At 39.3% G+C, this 21,711-nt stretch overlaps 1 long non-coding RNA gene across 1 annotated transcript in view; it reads right to left on the bottom strand.

The window, feature by feature from the left end:
• Positions 1-5,753, bottom strand: part of LOC309847931 — a 55,308-nt gene extending 49,555 nt beyond the window's left edge. Inside the window, exon 1 of the long non-coding RNA XR_014302729.1 lies at positions 5,555-5,753. This is a non-coding gene — a long non-coding RNA (uncharacterized lncRNA). The remainder of the gene's footprint in view (positions 1-5,554) is intronic.
• Between the last annotated feature and the right edge of the window lie 15,958 nt (positions 5,754-21,711).

Here is a 21,711-nt window from a genome sequence, read left to right as displayed (position 1 = left end):
AGAAATAGAAAACCTGAACAGAACCCTAGCCAGAAAGGAGATTGAAACAGTTATCAAAAATCTCCAAACAAACAAGAGCCCAGGGCCATCGGCTTACCAGGGAAATTCTATCAAACATTTAAAGAAGAACTAATACCTATTCTCCTGAAACTCTTCCAAAAAATAGAAATGGAAGGGAAACTTGCAAACTCATTTTATGAGGCAAGTATCAACTTGATCCCAAAACCAGACAAGGATACCATCGAAAAAGAGAATTACAGACCAATATCCTTGATGAACACAGATGTGAAAATTCTCACCAAAATACTAGTCAATAGGATCCAAAAGGACATTAAAATGATTATTCACCATGACCAAGGGGGATCTTTTCCAGGGCACAGGGTTGGTTCAACATCTGCAAATCAATCAATGTGATACAATGCATTAATAAAAGAAAGAACTATAACCATATGATACTCTCAATAGATGCTGAAAAAGCATTTCACAAAGTACGGAATCCCTTCCCAATCAAAACTTTTCAGGGGCCAGTGGGTGGCTCAGTGGGTTAAAGCCTCTGCCTTTGGCTCAGGTCATGATCCCAGGGTCCTGGGATCAGGTCCTGCATCGGGCTCTAGGCTCAGCAGGGAGCCTGTTTCCTCCTCTCTCTCTCTCTGCCTGCCTCTCTGCCTACTTGTGATCTCCGTCTGTCAAATAAATAAATAAAATCTTAAAAAAAAAAAAAACTCTTCAAAGTGTAGGGATAGAGGGCACATACCTCAATATCATTAAAGCTATCTATGAAAAACCCACCACAAATATCTTTCTCAATGGAGAAATACTGAGAGCTTATCTGCTAAGATCAGGAACACAGCAGGGATATCCATTATGACCACTGCTATTCAATATAGTACTAGAAGTCCTAGCCTCAGCAATCAGAAAACAAAAAGAAATTAAAGGCATCCAAATTGGCAACGAAGAAGTCAAACTATCACTCTTTGCAGATATGACACTATATGTGGAAAACCCAAAAGACTTCCCTCCAAATCTGCTAGAACTTATACAGGAATTCAGTAAAGTGTCAGGATATAAAATCAATGCACAGAAATCAGTTGCATTTCTGTACACCAACAAGAAGACAGAAGAAAGAGAAATTAAAGAGTTAATCCCTTTTACAATTGCACCCAAAACCACAAGACACCCAGGAATAAACCTAACCAAAGAGGCAAAGAATCTATACTCAGGAAACTATAAAGTACTCATGAAAGAAATTGAGAAAGACACAAAGAAATGGAAAAATGTTCCATGCTCATGGATTGGAAGAACAAATATTGTGAAAATGTCTATTCTACCTAAAGCAATCTACACATTTAATGCAATCCCTATCAAAATCCCACCTATTTTTTTCAAAGAAATGGAACAAATAATACTAAAATTTATATGAAACCAGAAAAGACATTGAATAGCCAGAGGAATATTGAAAAAGAAATCCAAAGTTGGTGGCATCACAATTACAGACTTCAAGCACTATTACAAAGCTGTCATCATCAATACAGTATGGTATGGGCACAAAAACAGAAACATAGATGAATGGAACAGAATACAGAACCCAGAAATAGACCCTCAACTCTATGCTCAAGATAGAAGAAGATTAAATAATCTTCAACAAATCAGGAAAGAATGTCCAATGGAAAAGAGAGTCTCTTCAACAAATGGTGTTGGGAAAACTGGACAGCCACATGCAGAAAAATGAAACTGGACCATTTCCTTACACCACACACGAAAATAGACTCAAAATGGATGAAGGACCTCAATGTGAGAAAGGAATCCATCAAAACCCTTGAGGAGAACACAGGCAGCCACCTCTTCGACCTCAGCCTCAGCAACTTCTTCCTAGGAACATTGCCAAAGGCAAGGGAAAGAAGGGCAAAAATGAACTACTGAGACTTCATCAAGATCAAAAGCTTCTGCACAGCAAAGGAAACAATCAACAAAACCAAAAGACAACTGACAGAATGGGAGAAGATATTTGCAAACGACATATCAGATAAAGGGCTAGTATCCAAAATCTATAAAGAGCTGATTGAACTCAACACCCAAAGAAGAAATAATCCAATCAAGAAATGGGCAGAAGACATCAACAGACATTTCTGCAAAGAAAACATCCAGATGGCAAACAGACACATGAAAAAGTGCTCCACATCACTCGGCATCAGGGAAATACAAATCAAAACCACAATGAGATACCACCTCTCACCAGTCAGAATGGCTAAAATTAACAAGTCAGGAAATGACAGATGCTGGCAAAAATGTAAAGAAAGGGGAACCCTCCTACACTGTTGGTGGGAATGCAAGCTGGTGTAACCACTCTGGAAAACAGCATGGAGATTCCTCAAAAAGATTAAAAGAGAGCTACTCTAGGACCCAGCAATTGCACTACTGGGTATTTACCCTAAAGATACAAACGTAGTGATCCAAAGGGGCACGTGCACCCAAATGATTATAGCAGCAATGTCCACAATAGCCAAACTAGGAAAAGAACCTAGATGTCCATCAACAGATGAATGAATAAAGAATATGTGTTATATAAATATATACAATGGGATACTAAGCAGCCATCAAAAGAAATGAAATCTTGCCATTTGGTGACGGTGTGGATGGAACTAGAGGTTATTATGCTTCGTGAAATAAGTCAGTCAAAGAAAGACAACTATCATGTGATCTCCCTGGTATGAGGAAGTAGAGATGCAACATGGGGGGTTGGGAGGGTAGGAAAAGAATGAATGAAACAAGATAGGATCGGGAGGGAGACAAACCATAAGAGACTATTAATCTCACAAAACAAACTGAGGGTTGCTGGAGGGAGGGGGTAGGGAGAGGGTGGTAAAGTTATGGACATTGGGGAGGGTATGTGCTATGGTGAGTGCTGTGAAGTGTGTAAACCTGGTGATTCACAGGCCTGTACCCCTGGGACTAGTAATACATTACATGTTTATAAAAAAAATTTAAAAATTATATGTAAAAAAAAAAAAACATTTGGATTTGTGTTTTCAAAAGGCATTGCTCACAGTCTTTTTCTGTTTATCAACTGCTTATCTTTTATTAATTATAAAATAGGCTTTAAATAACTATGGGAGACTACTTATCTATTTATTATTTCTAGAAAAAGTATCAGATGAACACTGTGGATTTCTAAATGTGCTTAGGTCTCCTAAGTATGCCTTTATAAATGAATAGCAGGGAATAATAGCATTATCACTAGATAAGAAGTCTCAGTTCTACCACAGTTGGCAGCATTTTAGTAACCTGAATAGATGAAGAGTTATACCATGTTCATTGATAGAACGAGTTAACACTGAAGATGTCAACCCTCTCCAATTAATCTTCACATGCAAGGTAATTATAATAAAACTGCCCAGCAGAGAGTCGCCTGGGTGGCTCAGTGGGTTAAGCCTCTGCCTTCGACTCCAGTTATGGTCTAACGGTCCTGGGATTGAGCCCCTCACTGACTTTCTACTCAGTGGGGAGCCTGCTTCCCCATCTCTCTCTGCCTGCCTCTTTGCCTACTTGTGCTCTCTCTCTGTCAAAAAAAAAAAAAAAAATGCCCAGCAGAAAATTTTTTAGGAACTCTACAAATTTATTCTAAAATGTCTGTAGAATAAAAGAAGTACACAAATAGCCAGTTCAATTTTGAAAAAAAAAAGATCAAGGAAAAAGGAGCATGCTTTATCTTAAAAAACTTTCTTTTAAAGAATGGTAAAAGAATATTGATCAATAGAACATAAAAGTTCTCAGGGGAAAAGAAAAATTAATCAAAATCTAATCAAAAATTAATGTATTCTATGTTGGCTAATTGAATGTAATTTTTAAAAAGGAAATAATACAGGGAAAATGTACAATCTAGAGAGAAAATTCGTCTTGAATTTCTACATAGGCCATACTCAAAGTGGATGCCAAATGGTACAAAGATCTAATGAAGAAAGATAAAATTATAAAGTAATAGAAGAAAATGTAAAGAACATTTTTGAAACTTAGGGATAAGGAAAGACCTGTTAAAGTAGATACTCAAAGCATAAAACATCTAGATGTCTATAAAATAAAAATCATCATAAACAAAGTTAATGGACAGATGATAGTTTGGGAAAAAATATTTGTAATCACTAAACTTAAACAGGATTAATATTTAGGATACACTATGAACTCCTGGAAATTAATAAGAAAAGGGTAGGAAACAGTAGATAAAATGAGCACAGAACATTAGCATGTGGTTCACAAGAGGAGAAACCTAAATTGGGTTGTTGCAGGTCAGGTTTCTTGGAAGACAGACTAGATGATGAAAATTATAATCGAAAGTTTATCAGGAATTGCTATCAGGATAAACACCACCATGGAAAAGACAGAAGGATTGGGAAGATGGAGAAGTGGATCTATAGCGCAATCTCAACAAATGACTCAGCCCATCCATCTCAGTCTGCTAGGCTACCATAACAAATTACCATACATAGGGTGTCTTAGACAACAGAAATTTATTTTCTTATAGTTCTAGATCTACAAGTGCCAAATAAAGGTCAGGCAAGGTGGGTTTCTAATAAGAGCCCTCTTTTAGGTTTGTAGACAGCTGCCTTCTTTCTGTCCTCACACAGCCTTTGATCTGAGTTATGTGCAGGGAATAAGATATCTCTCTTCCTCTGCTTATAAGGCCAGGAATACTATAGGATTAGAACTCCACTGCTATGGCTTCATTTAACCTTAATTACTCCTAAAATCCCTATCTCCAAATACAGTCACACGAGAGGTAAGGGCTTCAAGATATGAATTTGGGGGGTAGAGGGCTAGGACACAATTTAGTCCATAGGGCCACCTGGTGAGATCTCCAAAGCTGGAATAATGTGGCAGATTCTATTTTCCAAAAATGCCTGCAGTCTCCTATGCTACATGTTTTCATAAGGTGACCATGATACTCCTCCCATGGAAAAGAAGGGTCTACAGCCTCTCTCCTTGAACACTGATAAGCTTTTCTGACCGTATCAGTCAACAGAAAATAATGAATACATGTCTTCCAAAGCTAGGTCATGAAAGGAAATGTAGCTTTTAGATGATTTGTTTGAATACTCATTCTTGAAGTATTTAGCTGCCACATAAGCAATCTGACTAGTCGGAGACCACCATATTATGAGACAGCCCCAACTAACCCATATGAAGAAAGCAAATGGCAAGACCCTGAGATTACACAAAGAGAGAGACAGAGATGCTCAGCCAAACTCCAGCTATCTTAGCCCTCTGTTTTATAGCTCCAGCCACCATCTGACGAAAATCGTGTGAGAGACCCTAGATCATAACTTCCCTTTGATCGCCTCCCAAATTCCTGAGCCACAGAATGCCTGCAGCAGTGATTTGATATATCTATCTATCCATTTGATAGATAACTAGAATAGACAACTTCAGAATTGTCTCAATTGGGACAAAAGGACTAGACTTGATATGCCTACATTTACCACTCACTGAATGAGGACTCTTCTGGGAAGTGGTGACTTTGGGCAAGATAACACTCTTCAGCCAAGGGCCCAAAAAAACTTACCAAAAAAAGTGCTGATTGCTGAAGGTCAATGACCAGCAGAACTCCCAGGAACTTGGGGGAATAAGTTCTTTGGTCTTGAAGCATGAGCCAGATGGCATATCACAACATCTGTTATGGTCCATCCCTTGTACCACTTAGATCCATTTCTTTTTATAAGTTCTGCAAGCAGCAACTCCAGCATTCTGGTGGGCCTTTTTTTTTTTTTTTTTCCTGTAAGAAATATAAGACAGGGAGATTAGTGGGATGACCCATAGTTCTACAGCTGCAATTTGTCTTAGGACACCAAAAGATTCTCATTTTTTCCCTTCTTTATTCTCTATTCTAGATTCCTTTCACTCTCAGAGACTCTCCTGATCTAGGGACTTACCCAAGGGGTGACCCAGCCTCTCATTATTGAAGAGCCTAAACTGCTCAAAAGTCTTTCTGTTGCAGCTGTAAGTGCTCATTTACATCAGAATTGGGCAACGTAGTAAAAACATACCCAGGTGAAACTTCTGAATCCTAAATACCTTTTTCTTCTCTGGATTCTGTAATAGAAACCCTATTTCCCATTGAAGCAAAGCTCATAGGTCTGATGTGAGGATGTGGGATCCATGTAGGTGGATCAAAGACTCTAAATCCTCACACAGTGGCACAGGCATGGACTATAAGGGAAAAAGAGTATGTGCACATTCTAGTGCAAATGAACTGATATCCTTTTGGGGCAGAGGTTTAAGATACTCAACTGGCCATCAGGTCATACCTCAAGAGACAGTTCCAAAACTGGGGGCTTCGTTGTTGGTTTTTAATGCTGGCAGCTCAAACGTACAGCAGTGACAGTAGTTAGAACAGCCTCAGTGTGCAAGAGCCCAGCCTACTGAGCCCATGCATAACCTCCTTCCCTGTCACCATGGTTATTTCATATGTGTGTCCACTGCGCCGTCACTGTGGTAGCCAATGACAGCTTGATTGTTTAGTGCTTTCTCTGTGGTAAATGCTACTCTAAGATTTGTACTTTTCACACTCACTCCCCTATGTCAGCTCACATGCCTCTATCCAAGATCATGTTCCCAGTCCTCCAAGCATTCTCTTTCAGAGCGGGTCCCTGACACAATGGTCAAGTCATTTGCTACTGCACATAAATCCATATATACCCAAACCTCGGGTCACTTCTCTTCCTCGATAAAGACAGTATACCAGATGCACCACCCAAAATTAAGTCCATTAGGAAGATTTCCCCTCACAACTACATTTTAAGGCCATCCATGATTGGGCCACTTAACCCAAATGTAGTAGCTCAAAGTAACATGTCTTCCTCTCACATATCTAAAATTTGAGCAGAACTTGGTGGGAACAAGTGAGACAGCTTTAATATAGGGAACAGAATCATGAGAGTCTTTTTATTCACATGTCTGACAGTTGCTGCTGGCTGTTGGCTGGGACCTCAGCTGCTAAAGCAGCTGCAAGACCTAGACATGGTATTTTAATAAGAATATTTTGCTTTCTCAAAGCATAGTATCTAGGTTCAAGAGCAAGCATCTCAAGAAGAAGGGAAATGCAGGAGGGAAATATAGCAACTTTCATGACCTAGCCTTGGAAATCAGCATCACTTCCACCTTATTCCATTGGTTAGAACTGAGTGACTAAGGCCAGCCTGTATTCAAGATGAGGAGAATTGGACTCTATCTCTTGACAGCATCAAAATGGAGGCTCAGAAAATGTCAAAGAATTTCCAGACATATTTTTAAACCACCACAGTTTACAAATATACTAAGCCGATCCATTTGTGAGCCCAGCTCAGCTTTTTTCTTCCTTTGTCAGCTGTTCATGAGAGACTTAACCATTTGCCCATGAATGTGACCTAAGAGAGAGGTGTTAGTGTGATAATGTGGATGACATGACAGTATGGAACACCTGCTTGCACAACTTACTTGGCCTTCTGGCTCTGCTTGGGCTGGACCCCAGATGCATCATTTCTATCTTACAATGGAGAGCTGCTGGGCTTGTCCAACTTTATGACTTGGTAGGTCTGACAACTCCTATGTCATAATGGGAAGTGCTGGCCACATGGTCACTTTATTACATATTGTCAGGTGCTCCATCCCTACCAGAGTCCAGCAGCTGGCTAGGAGCTAATATTTGAGTGGCATATAATTATTCACTATAGATGGCATACCCTTGCTCCAGAACTCTAGGGCTTGCCATAAAATCCACAGAGCATCTTTTTCCACATAAGATACCTCTAAAATTACAGGATAAGCTGAATTGTATATCCTAACTTGGCAGGACTGCTAGCCTAGCATCCTGGACCTGCTACCAAGCTTTTTTTCTGGTCTGGGCCTTGTGCAAAGCTGACAGCCTTTCCTGGGGAACACATGGCCATCAAGCCCAAAGAGAAGTCATTGTATTTCTTTCTTTTTGATGGGAAATATGAGATGCAATAATTATTGTTGTTTTTGTTACTCTGGGATGGAAAGTCCTGGCATGTTCCAGACCACTGCCTTCTTGAAATTTCACTAAGATGATTAGTCAGTCCCTGGATCTTCACAGTGTTCATCTCATACTCTCTTAAGCACATGTCTTAATGTGGTTTCCAATGTACTTACTGTTTCTTGCTACATCTAGTCAAGTTAGCATAATGTCATTGATGTAATAGAAAAGTATGTTCTGCAGGATGTCCAGACAGTGTGGGTCTCTTCAGACTATATTATGACAAAGAGATGGCTATTAACATTTGTCTTTATAAACTGTACATGAATACTACTTTCTGTTTCAAGGGAATGCAAACTGTTTCTGATCTTCCTTTCTGATTGAGCTGAAACTGAATGTACTACCAGACCGAAGGCTGCATCCTACATGCCTCAGGTCAATAGTAATCTCCTTTAGAAAAGATACCACATGTGGCAGTCTGGAAGCAATGAGACTACACTTGGTGGCACTAATACTAGTCCACTGTCATCCTTCAGAGTCCATCTGGTCTTTGCAAGTGCCAGACTTGGGAATTAAATGAGAGTATCATGGGGACAACTTCTGAATTATATAGATCTTTAAGAGAGACACAAAATTCCACCTATCCCCTGACCTCCCAAGGTTGCATTTTTTATTTCATTTTTATTTATTTATTTAGTTTTATTTATTTATTTGACAGACAGAGATCACAAGTAGACAGAGAGGCAGGCAGGGCAGGGTTGGGGAGGGGGAAGCAGGCTTCCTGCTGAGCAGAGAGCCCGATGTGGGGCTCGATCCCATAACTCTGGGATCATGACCAGAGCTGAAGGCAGAGGCTTTAACCACTGAGCCAGCCAGTGCCCCTCATTTTTATTTTAATGAGGTGGTAACAGTTACAGAGTTTGGCTTTCCCTGCTAGTAGCTCTTACCGCACAGAAACGGAACCCACGCTAGGTTCTGCCAAGTCCCTGACTGCCACTCTGATCTGCCACTCATTTCAGCAATCATGTCTGACTTGCTTCTGATGGTTAAATGCAACCATGCCAGTGTCTCTAACCCAGGTGTCTCAGGCCTCTAGTATTTTGTGATGCTATCATCCTTATTACTCTCAGTAAACCCAGTTCTAGTTATCTGTTTTTCCAATTAAATAGAGAGTTCTCTCAACCAAGATATTTCATTGTCCCATCCTTTTCCAATCTGTACTCTTGTCTTGGCACAGTAGACCTGTCTAGATTGCAGTTGAAAATATCTTTGGAGTTTCCCCTACTTTTATGGTTGAGTCCCAGGTCTAGACTTCGGATTTTTCTGCTTTCCAGCAGCCAAAAAGGCCTTCCTTTTCATACTTAGCCTTTAATTATTGATTAACCAATCTTGACCATTTATTATCTTTTTTTAAAGCACCAGTTTCCCCAGACAATAGCCATCTAATTTAATTGTTCATATGATTATCATTTCCTCCATATTTTTTAAATGTTGGCTGCATTGCACCCACTAGTGCCTTTCTTTTCATTGGTACACCCATAGTTGAAGAGTGACAAAAACTTTAACAGTTTCGCTGCTACCTTTTACAGGATCAGTCTCGCCCTGATCCACTACCACCAGTGGGAGGGATGTGGTACTCAATGCCAGCAGGCCAGAGGAAAATCTAGCCCTAGAATCCTCTCTTAGTGTGTGCTTTCTCAAACTACCCCACTTTGGGCATGACTGTTGAAGATTGTGTTCCTAAGAAAGAAGATACTGAAATGGAGATTGGCATGAAGAAAATTCATTAGAGAACGTTCTTGAGATAACACATGTGAAAGAAAGGAAGAAGGCAGATTAACAGAGGGAGAAAATGGTCTGTAATTCAGTCTCAGCAAAACTTTCACCTGATCTCATAAAGAACTTTGTAGGTAGGCTGGTCCTTCTGAGTTGTCCCATGTTAGGATGAGAAGTTTGGGCCTGTGCTTCCAAATAAACCAGTTATTGGATGTAAACTGCTTCTGGAAAGGGCACATGAACCTGGACAAGGCAGCTGTCTTCTCCCAAGGATAATTTCTGGTATGGGCTGACAGCTGATAGCCACCAGACAAAAGCATTCCCAGATGGAGGAATTAAGTCCATTCCTGAAGGAGGATCTGGGCAACACATCACAGTATCCATGACACAAGTATAGAAAAAGATAGATTCACTAATAATCACAAAAACACAAATTTAAACAATTAGCTATCTCTTATGGCCATCAGATTGTTAGAAATATAGGAAAACAGGAGAATATGTATAAGAATATAAATGAGTACAGATCTTCTGCAAACAATTTGTCATAATTTAACAAAATTAAATAAACATATACCTCATGACCCATCAATCCTATAAAAAGTCTAACACAGGTTTATAAAATTACATGAACATGAGTATTCATCACAGGGCTGTTTGTGGTAATGCAGACCAGGAGTAAACTAGGTCAAGATCACGAGAGAAACACATAAGCAATATAGAGTGATTGTAACACATTAGAGTGCGTGTCTATGGAAAAGAGGAGCAGGGGAATGGGAACTAGGTAAAGAAATGAAGGTGAAAAATCAGTAAAATAAAGAGAGGTCATGAATGAACCAGGGATCAACCAATGATTAACCCTTTGCACCTGAGGTCCCCATGGGAGCATGAGTGCAAAAATATTTAAAAATTTGGGCAAATTTTCTCTTATGTACGTTTGAGATTCAAAACCTAATAAGGAAGAAAGTCAAGTTGGTTAGAAGAGTACTCCTAGAAAAATTCTTTCCAGTTGGAAAGATACCTCACAAGGCGTTAGACTTAGATTGACACAGCTTCCGACCTACTTAAACTCTTGTAGAGGAAAACTTCTGTGTGGTCATCCTACCTTCTCTGTTTATAAGATGGCACAGACTGGATCTAAGACACCAATCAATGCCAGTTACAAAGGTTATTATTTGCCTGTTCAACAGACTCTAATAAAGTCCTTTCTCTTTAACAATCTTCTAGAAGGAGAAATGGAACATGAGCACCCCATTCTTCTTACCACCTACCCCAAAAGGAAAAGAGGAAAAGTCCTTGCTACTTCATGACAGACTTTGTCATCAGAACAGAGGCACCAGGGGCGCCTGGGTGGCTCAGTGGGTTAAATCCTCTGCCTTCTGCTCAGGTTGTGATCCCAGGGTCCTGGGATCAAGCCCTGCATTGAGCTCTCTGCTTGGCAAAGAGCCTATTCCCCCCCACCCCCCGCCTGCCTCTCTACCTACTTGTGATTTCTGTCAAATAAATAAAGTCTTTAAAAAAAAAAAAAAAAAGAACACAGGCACGATTAGATTGTTTTCTGTTTTTTTCTGGTCTGTGCCTTGTCCTGAGCACACTCACGCCAAATCTCTCCCTTCCAAGCTTATGCCAATATACATTGCTTACGGTGTCAGCCTCCCCATTAATTAACCCCACCCATGATAGCTCCTAAAGATTCAACTGGAAAGAGCATATTAAGATCAGCCAGCTAGCCCGCAAGAAATCAGCAGGAACTGAAAACAGAAATTGCCATTCCCTTTTCAAGGACCACCCCCAACAGGGATTCTCCTGAAAATTCCCGAGGACTGCCCAGGGCAGTTTTCTGGCCCTTCTTCTGATCTTATCTCTCTGCCCCTCCCAAGATACTGGCGGGTCTCTCAGACAATACTAACAGAAAAACATTAGAACTTCTTTTTACATTTAGTTTGTCTCTTTTTTAAAAGTCTGTATTTGTGTTTATTTTTTATATACTGTATCATCACTATGGTAAAGATGTATAACTTACAAACAAATAAATACACATAAAGCAGCAAAGCATGCTCATATCATTTTACTGATGGGGCAAGATTCTGAAGGCCTGAAACCTGTGCCCTTCGTCTCCAAGGTCTGGACAAAGTCTTGTGCTATTCCTCCATGCAGTTGGCCAGGGACCATTGGACTTGCTCCTGCCAGCTCCATTCTTCAACCTTTTTATTGTTTGTCTTTGCCTTGGTTCTAGACCAAATTCCTGTGAAGTCCTTCCTTTGTTTGGCACATGGCTGTTATTAAAGCTTTTATCTCCTTCCCAGACTGAAAGGTTTTTGATTTTCAATATTCTTTCTGTGCCTTCTGATCTCCAGCTGTGCCTAGGCAGACAGAGGAGGGAAGGCTTTGGGGAGACACAGATCTGCCTTTACTTTCTGCACTCCTACTAGCTTCTCCCCATATCTCCCACCCATCTTATTGGTCCACTCACTGCTCCCAACATGTTGCAAGGAAGAATACTATAACCACTTCTTGAGGGGAATTTCCCTTCCTCTATTCTAGAAGCTCTCTCCTTTCCAGATTTTACAGATGTAAACATCTTTGTTTATGATGTATCATAAACCAGACACCAATTTGTCTTCTGCTAGGTAGCATAAGTATAATCTAAGTAGAATATTCTTGTACATATACAATAAGGTTCTGTTTCTAATAATTAAAGGAGAAAGGAAAGAAAATCTAAATAACCTACAGATCAATAAAAATCAGAAAAGGTATTAAAGACAGAATTGAGGTACTAAAAAATAAGTGGTAGTATGAGCAAGAGACTTGAGGATCTGAATATGGTGCCTAACCCATAAGAGGTATTCAATAAATATGGATTATTCCTGATTGAACATTATTTGTTCCAATAGTCTTTTCCTTTATACATTGCTTATGACTGTGTTTTCATAAAAAAAAATCCATAAATGTGTCTCCTATGATTTTCTTATAATTAGCCATGGAGCACGTAACACAATCAGATTTATGTGAATTGAACGCCTTCCCACCTGAGCAGAGAAAGTTGAATTTTGCAAAGACATAGAAGCACTGTGTCTATGGCTTAGAAAGCGATTTCATTTATTGCCCAAACTGGGACATTCTTGAGTAATAAGTACAATGAGATAACAGACATGAAGGAACTGTCCCAGACAAATCAGACATCACATGGTCATCATATGACCTACCAAACTGAAGATGACATTGATTTGAATCCAAATTTATACAGTGATTGATTTCTCATTACATTATTCATTGTCACTCAGCAAATTACATGACTCAGTACTTAAGGGTTAGTTAAGACCAAATGGAAAGTAAAATCCTAAACTTGAAAAAATTAAATCTACCATAATGTTTTTGTTGACCTCTAATCAGAATTGGGCTCTATCTAATCAATTTCTTTTTCTCTGAGTTGGTCACAAATTTCATTACCTGATTCTGTTATTAAATTTTTACAATTAATATCAGTTCTTGTTTTCTCAACCTCTGAGCAGCTTTAGAAATGAATGACCATTCATTACTTTTCAAACCACTGAATTTCTTCTGTTTTCTGACACCAAATATCCAGCCTTGGCCCTACACTGGTTTCCAAATGTCCCTCCTGCCCAGGTCTGGCCCCCATTATAGACTATTTTTCCTCCACCTCTTCCTTCTCTTCTCACAGTATATGCCCTCTGGGAAACCTGATTTGCTCTCCCAGACACCTCTCCCAGTTATAAATGATTCTTAAATCTTTACCTCTTGTCCAGATCTCACTTTTTACCTGAACTCCCAACCTATGTAACTGACTGCTATTGGACTTCTCTACTTAAATGTCTCCCAAGAACCCCCAAGTATTAAATAAAGTTGAATTATGTTAAAATCTCTGTTGGATATCTCAACATCTCAACAACAGCCCAGTCAACTCTTCTTTTGGTGTTCCCTGCCTCCAAAAATGGCATTACCATGAAGTCAAAAACCAGTGTTTCTTTCTTGACCCCATAGTCTTTTACTCTCTGTGTCTGCTAGGTTGCCAAGTCCTGTCAGTTCTAAATCCCAGATGTCCTTTTCTCTCAATCTTCACTATGACCAATCTTGATGAAGCTAACACCATCTGCCAATCTCTTAACCAGTCATTCATTCCCCCTCCAGACTTCCCACCTCTAGTGTCTTTCTATATTGCAGTAAAAGTGATTTCTAACAGTGCAGATCTGTTCCATTTGCTTTTCTCTTTCAAATTGCTCTCTGGTTTATAAATGTAGTTTGAACAACATGACATGAATGCCCCACCCACCATCTAGCCCTGCCCACCTATGCACACTGTTTCCTTTCCTCTTCCTTTTTGGGCTCTATGCAGGCATTCCCTAACACAGTCAGGCTCACACTTATTTCCTATTGCCACTACTGGGACATTTCCTGCCTCATCTAACTTACTCCCACTCATCCTACTGCTACTGACTCAAATATCATTTCCTCAAGGAGCCAGTGTCTGATCCCGAAACTATATTGGGTTTTTTTCTATGTGTTCCTATAACACACTTTCTTTGTATTAGGTTGAAACACATGAAACTGCTTTTGTAAGTCAGCAACAGTTAAATAAAAGAAAATTCATGTAGTCAAAGCTAATACTTGTATCTGCTAAACTGCAAATTCCCTGAGGGTAGGAACATGGCCCATTTCATACACTGTCTCACACAGTTGCTAGCACATGGTAAATAGTAGTGTTTGTTGCATGAGTAAATGAATGAATGAACAAATAAATTAAATGTTTTCCAGAAATGGGTCATCATGCTAATAAATCTAATTTGAAGCTCTAACGCTTTTCTTTTTAACAATGATAACTGTTTTCTGTTACACAAGTGTTTGCCCACTCAGATTAAGTATGGAAAAGATATATTCTGAGTTTTCAGCAGAGTACAATTAGGTGAACTGATAAGCAACACCTTGCTCTACAGAGCACAAACATGAACTGACCTCATATAGGTTACCACTTTTTTTTTTTTAACATATAATGTATTATTTGTTTCAGGGGTACAGGTCTGTGATTCATTAGTCTTACACAATTCACAGCACTCACCATAGCACATACCTTGCCCAATGTCCATCAGCCATCCACCTCATCCCTCCTACCCACTCTTTCCTCCAGCAACCCTCAGTTTGTTTCTTGAGACTGAGTCTTTTGGGGGTGGGAGGAGCAAGATGGCAGAAGAGTAAGAGATCTAAATTTCGTTAGGCCCCAGGAATTCAGCTAGGTAGTTATCCAACCACTCTGAACACCTACAGATTCAATAGGAGATTGAAGAGAAGAAAAGCAATACTAGGAACAGAAAATCAACCACTTTCTGGAAGGTAGGAGGTGCCAAGAAGTATGAAACCAAGACGATACTCGGGAAGAGACACCATGGGGGGCAGAGGCCAGCTCCCAGAAAGCAATAGAGCAGCAGAGCACAAAATCAGAATTTTAGACATCTGCTCCACTGAGGGATGTCACTCCAAGAGGCTAAGTGGGGGGTGGAGCCTTCACAGGGACAGTGTGGTCTCAGGACCCTCAGGAGTCACAGGAAGACCAGGGGTGCCTGAGTGTGGCAGAGCTCCCACGTATTGGGAGCATGGAAGCTGGCTGCAGAGACGGAGCCAGGGAGGGAACTTGCAGCTCAGGGTTGCCATAACTGTGATACAAGGCACAGATGGACCACTGCTCTTTGAGCAGGGACCCTAAAAGTGGCAGATCTGGGGAGACTCAGTACACTGCAGGAATCGGCTGGTTTTGGAGATTCCAGACAAGGCCATGCGCCAGAGATAGAAATGCTCAGTTACAGGCTGGGTGAGCACAGAGCATGGCCAGAGACCAGGGAGAGGGGAAGGATTGACTGCTTTTTTCAGAGGGCACACTGAGGAGTGGGACCCCAAGCTCTCCACCCCTATGGGCTGGAGAGTGGGAGGCTGTCATCTTCATTCCCATCCTCCAGAGCTCTATGGAAAGCATTCAGGAAAGAAAAGCTCCAAAGAGCAAATGCAAGCAGATTACTTAGCCTGGCTCCTGGCAAGAGCAGTATAATTCCGCCTTGGGCAAAAACATTTGAGAATCAGGGCAACAGACTCCTCCCCCAGAAGATCATTCAGCCAAGAAAAAGTTCACTAAGCCACAAAAACTGTGGAACTCCAGAGCTAGGGGAACATAGCACACAGAATTCATGGCTTTTTTCCCCATGATTCTTTAGTCTTTCAAAGTTAAATTTTCTTAATTTTATTTTTTCTTATTCTATTTTTTAAAATTTTTCTCTTATTTTAGCTTTTCTTTTCTATTTTAGCTTTTTAAAACTATCGTACCTGATCAATACCTTTTTAAATATCATTTTAAATTTTCATACAAGTCATATTCTGTCCCTTCGTTGTATTTAAACTTATTTTTTGTATACATATAAGTTTTTCTTTCTTTAAAATTTTGGGATATAGTTTCTTCTAACAGATCAAAATATAACCTAAATCTAGTGTATGGCTTTGTTCTAGTCTCCAGCCTGATCATATGCTCTCTCTTCCCACCCCCAACCTACTTCTTATCTTATCAATTTCTTTTTAAAAATCTTTTTTATTTTCAACTAGATAGTCATATTCCATTGCTCCATCGTGTTTACCCTTATTTTTGTATATATGTAGGTTTTTCTTTCTTTAAAATTTTGGGAGGCAGTTTCTTCTAACAGACCAAAATACAACCAAAATCAAGCATGTGGCTCTATTCTATTCACCAGTCTATTCATATATTAATATATGTGTGTTAATATATAAATGTTTTCTTTTTTTTTTTTCCTTTCTTCTCCCACTGGGTACATGTCCCTTCTGATTCGGTTCACGTATATTTTTCTGGGGTCGTTGCTACCCTTTTAGTATTTTGTTCTCTCATTCATCTATTCCTTTCTGAATAAAATGACAAGGCAGAAAAACTTACCTAAAAAAAAAAAAAAAAAAAAAAGAACAAGAGGCAGTACCAATAGCTAGAGACCTAATCAATATGGACAAGATATCAGAACTAGAGTTCAGAATGACGATTATATATAAAGATGCTAGCTGGGTTTGAAAAAACCATAGAAGATACTACAGAATCTCTTTCTGGAGAAATAAAAGAACTAAAATCTAACCAAGTTGAAATCAAAGGCTATTAATGAGGTGCAATAAAAAATGGAGGTTCTTTCTACTAGAATAAATGAGGCAGAAGAGAGAATTAGTGATACAAAAGACCAAATGATTGAGAATAAAGAAGCTGAGAAAAAGAGAGATAAACAACTACTGGACCATGAGGGAAGAATTTGAGAGATAAATGATACCATAACATGAAACAGTATTAGGATAATTGGGATCCAAGAAGAAGAAAGAGAGAATGGGGCAGAAGGTATGCTGGAGCAAATTAAAGCAGAGAATTTCCCTAATTTGGGGAAGGGAACAAGCATCAAAATCTAGGAGGCACAGAGAACCCCCCTCAAAATCAATAAAAACATGTCAACACCCCATCATCTAATAGTAAAACTTACAAGTCTTAGCAACAAATAGAAAATCCCCAAAGCAGATCAGGACAACAGGTCTGTAACATACAATGGTAGAATTATTAGACTGGCAGCAGACTTATCCACAAGGGACGTGGCAGGCCAGAAAGAATTGGCATGATATATTCAGAGCACTAAATGAGAAAAACATGCAGCCAAGAATACTATATCCAGATAGGCTGTCACTGAAAAGAGAAGGAGACATAAAAAGCTTCCAGGACAAACAAAAACTAAAAGAATTTGCAAACACCAAACAAGCTCTAAAGGAAGTATTGAAAGGGGTCCTCTAAGCAAAGAGAGAACCTAAACGTAACAGACCAGAAAGGAACATAGACAAGATACAGTAACAGTCACCTTACAGGCAATACAATGGCACTAAATTCAGCTCTTTCAATAGTTCCCTCAATGTAAATGGGCTAAATGCCCCAATCAAAAGACACAGGGTATCAGAATAGATAAAAACACAAAACCCATCAATATGCTGTCTACAAGAAACTCGTTTTAGACCCAAAGACACCTCCACATTTAAAGTGAGGGGGTAGAGGGCGCCTGGGTGGCTCAGTGGGTTAAGCCGCTGCCTTCGGCTCAGGTCATGATCTCAGGGTCCTGGGATCGAGGCCCGCATCGGGCTCTCTGTTCAGCAGGGAGTCTGCTTCCCTCTCTCTCTCTCTGCCTGCCTTTCCATCTACTTGTGATTTCTCTCTGTCAAATAAATAAATAAATAAAATCTTTAAAAAAAAATAATAAAGTGAGGGGGTAGAAAACAATTTACCATGCTAATGGACAACAAAGAAAGCTGGGGTGGCAATCCTTATATCAGACCAATTAGATCTCAAGCCAAAGACTATACTAAGAGATGAGGAAGGACACTATATCATACTCAAAGGGTCTGTCCAATAAGAAGATCTAACAATTTTAAATATCTATGCCCCTAACATAGGAGCAGCCAATTATATAAACCAATTAATAACAAAATCAAAGAAACACATCGATAATAATACAACAATAGTAGGGGAACATAACACTCCCCTCACTGAAATGGACAGATCATCCAAGAAAAAGATCAACAAGGAAATACAGGCCTTAAATGACACATTGGACCAGAGGGACATCACAGATATATTCAGAACATTCCATCCCAAAGCAACAGAATACACCTTCTTCTCTAGTGCACATGGAACATTCTCCAGAATAGATCACATCCTGGGTCACAAATCAACTCTCAACCAATACCAAAAGACAGGGATCATTCCCTGCATATATTCAGACCACAATACTCTGAAGCTAGAACTCAATCACAAGAGGAAATTTGGAAAGAACACAAATACATGGAGACTAAAGAGCATCCTTCTAAAGAACAAATGGGTCAACAAGGAAATTAATGAAGAATTGAAAAAATTCATGGAAACAAATGATAATGAAAGCACAACAGTTCGAAATCTGTGGGACACACCAAAAGCAATCCTGAGAGGAAAATATATAGTAATACAAGCCTTTCTCAAGAAACAAGAAAGGTCTCAAATATACAACCTAACCCTACACCTAAAGGATCTGGAGAAAGAACAACAAAGAAAGCCTAAACCCAGCAGGAGAAGAGAAATCTTAAAGATCAGAGCAGAAATCAATGAAATACAAACCAAAAGAACAGCAGAACAAATCAACAAAACTAGGAGCTGGTTCTTTGGAAGAATTAATAAGATTGATAATCCCCTGGCCAGACTTATCAAAAAGAAAAGAGAAAGGACCCAAATTAATACAATCATGAATGAAAGAGGAGAGATTACAACCAACACCAAAGAAATACAAACAATTATAACAACATATCATGAGCAACTACATGCCAGCAAATGTGGCAATCTGGAAGAAATGGAGGCATTTCTAGAGATGTATAAACTACCACAGCTGAACCAGGAAGAAATAGAAAACCTGAATAGGACCCTAGCCAGAAAGGAGATTGAAACAGTCATCAAAAATCTCCAAACAAGAGCCCAGGGCCAGATGGCTTCCCAGGGGAATTCTACCAAACATTTAAAGAAGAATTAATACCTACTCACCTGAAACTGTTCCAAAAAATAGAAATGGAAGGAAAAGTTCCAAACTCATTTTATGGGGCAAGCATCACCTTGATTCCAAAACCAGACAAGGATCCCATCAAAAAAGAGAATTACAGACCAATATCCTTGATGAACACAGATGCGAAAATTCTCACCAAAATACTAGCCAATAGGATCCAACAGGACATTAAAATGATTATTCACCACAACCAAGTGGAATTTATTCCAGGGCGCAGGGTTGGTTCAACATCTGCAAATCAATCAATGTGATACATTAATAAAAGAAAGAAAAAGAACCATATGATACTCTCAATAGATGCTGAAAAAGCATTTGAAAAAGCATAGTATCCTTTCTTGATCAAAACTCTTCACAGCATAGGGATAGAGGGTACATTCCTCAGTATCATCAAAACCATTTATGAAAATACTACAGCAAATATCATTCTCAATGGGGGAAAACTGAGAGCTTTTCTGCTAAGATCAGGAACACAGCAGGGCTGTCCACTACCACTACTGCTATTCAACACAGTACTAGAAGTTCTAGTCTCAGCAATCAGACAACAAAAAGAAATAAAATGCAATCAGCAAAGAAGTTAAACTCTCACTCTTTGCAGATAATATAGTAGTTTATGCGGAAAACCAAAGACTCCACTCCAGAACTGCTAGTACTCATACAGGAATTCAGTAAAGTGTCAGAGTATAAAATCAATGCACAGAAATCAGTTGCATTTCTATACACCAACAAGAGAGAAGAAAAAGAAATTAAGGAGTTGATCCCATTTATAATTGCACTCAAAAACACAAGATTACTCTTAGGAGTAAATTTAACCAAAGAGGCAAAGAATCTGTACTCAGAACTATAGAGTACTCATGACAGAAATTGAGGAAGACACAAAGAAATGGAAAAATGTTCCATGCTCATGGATTGGAAGAATAAATATTGTGAAAATGTCTATGCTACCTAGAACAATCTACATATTTAATGCAATCCCTATCAAAATACCATCCATTTTTTCAAAGAAATGGAACAAATAATTCTAAAATTTATATGGAACCAGAAAAGACCCCCAATAGCCAGAGGAATGTTGAAAAAGAAATCCAAAGTTGGAGGCATCACTATTCCAGACTTCAAGCTGGAATCATCAGCTTGATGATCACAAAGCTGTAATCATCAAGAAAGTATGGTACTGGCACAAAAACAGACACATAGATCAATGGGACAGAATAAAGAGCCCAGAAATGGACCCTCAACTCTATAGTCAACTAATCTTTGACAAAGCAGGAAAGAATATCCAATGGAAAAAGACAGTCCCTTCAACAAATGGTGTTGGGAAAATTGGACAGCCACAGGCAGAAGCATGAAACTGGACCATTTCCTTACACCACACACAAAAATAGACTCACAATGGATGAAAGACCTCAATGTGAGACAAGAATCCTAAAAATCCTTGAGGAGAACACAGGCAGCAACCTCTTTGTCCTCAGCTGCAGCAACTTCTTCCTAAAAACATAGCCAAAGGCAAAGGAAACAAGGGCAAAAATGAACTATTGGGACTTCATCAAGATCAAAAGCTTTCGTATAGCAAAGGACACAGTCAACAAAATCAAAAGACAACTGACAGAATGGGAGAAGATATTTGCAAATGACATATCAGATAAAGGGCTAGTGTCCAAAATCTATAAAGAACTTATCGAACTCAACACCCAAAGAAGAAATAATCCAATCAATAAATGGACAGAAGACATGAATAGACGTTTCTGCAAAGAAGACATCCAAATGGCCAACAGACACATGAAAAAGTGCCCAACATCACTCAGCATCAGGGAGATACAAATCAAAATCACAGTGAGACACCACCTCACATAGTCAGAATGGCTAAAATTAGTAAGTCAGGAAATGACAGGTGTTGGTGAGGATGTGGAGAAAGGGGAATTCTACATTGTTAGTGGGCATGTAAGGGGTGCAGCCACAGTATGGAGGTTCCTTAAAAAGTTGAAAATAGAGCTACCCTACCACACAGCAATTGCATACTGGGTATCTACCCTAAAGATACAAATGTAGTGATCTGAATAGGCATGTGCACCCGAATGTTTATAGCAGCAATGTCCACAACAGCCAAGCTATGAGAAGAGCCTAGATGTCCATCAACAGATGAATGGCTAAAGAAGATGTGATATATATATATATATATGAATGCTATGTAGCCATCAAAAAAAAAAAAAAAAAAACCCAAATCTTGCCATTTGTGATGACATGGATGGAATTAGAGGGTATTATGCTAAGCGAAATAAGTCAATCAGAGAAAGAAAACTCGTATGATGTCCCTGATATGAGGAATTTAAGAGGTAGGGTGGGGGTTGCGTGGGGAAGGAAGGGAAAAATGAA

This window comes from Mustela nivalis, assembly GCF_964662115.1.
Source record: "Mustela nivalis genome assembly, chromosome: 14".
Taxonomy (NCBI): Eukaryota; Metazoa; Chordata; class Mammalia; order Carnivora; family Mustelidae; genus Mustela; species Mustela nivalis.
The sequence above is the reverse complement of the archived record's forward strand: the minus strand, read 5'-3'. Positions and strand labels throughout refer to the sequence as shown.